Source organism: Pipistrellus kuhlii, unplaced genomic scaffold (assembly GCF_014108245.1).
Source record: "Pipistrellus kuhlii isolate mPipKuh1 unplaced genomic scaffold, mPipKuh1.p scaffold_m20_p_14, whole genome shotgun sequence".
Taxonomy (NCBI): Eukaryota; Metazoa; Chordata; class Mammalia; order Chiroptera; family Vespertilionidae; genus Pipistrellus; species Pipistrellus kuhlii.
The window spans coordinates 30,162,531-30,163,199 of record NW_023425449.1 but is presented as its reverse complement, the minus strand read 5'-3'; positions in this window follow the sequence as shown (position 1 = coordinate 30,163,199).

The window sequence follows — 669 nt, the reverse complement described above, 5'->3', positions numbered from 1 at the left end:
TTTTTGTAGTATAAGCATTATTGATTACTCTTAAGCCTGTTTGTATCCACACTGCCTGGCACCCTCTCCTCGCCCCCTGCAGGTGCATTACCCAACTAATCCCCATGCATCTTCCATTCATCTTCCCAGCACCACACGTGCCTCCCCCTGGCTTTGGATCAGTAGCCTCTTTACATATATTCATCAGAGCATTTATCACATTAGATTGAATTCATATTTTCTGGTGTCTCTCCCCTTAGCTCTTTGAGAACTGAGAGAATCTGTAACTGTGCCTAGTATATTTTTAGGAGAATGAATGAAGAATTTGTTTTTAATTATTAAAAATAAGTAGAAGGTACTAATTATTAAAACAGGCACATGAGGAAAATGTCAGTTTGTAGTATTTTTTCTGGGCATGTTTCTGATTTATTCAATTTATTGCTTTTTCATTTATTTTGTCATTTGGTTTTTGTTTTATTTTTTAAAGTGTCAGAGTTACAATATTTGCTCTATTGGATGAAGTTAAGATTAACTTATCCTGATTTTTATAGAATTGTGATAGAATAGTATATACACTGAATGGCCAGATTATTATCTCTGAACTCATAATAATCTGGCCACTCGTGTGTGTGTGTGTGTGTGTGTGTGTGTGTGTGTGTGTGTGTGTGTTAGAGGCCTGGTGCATGAATT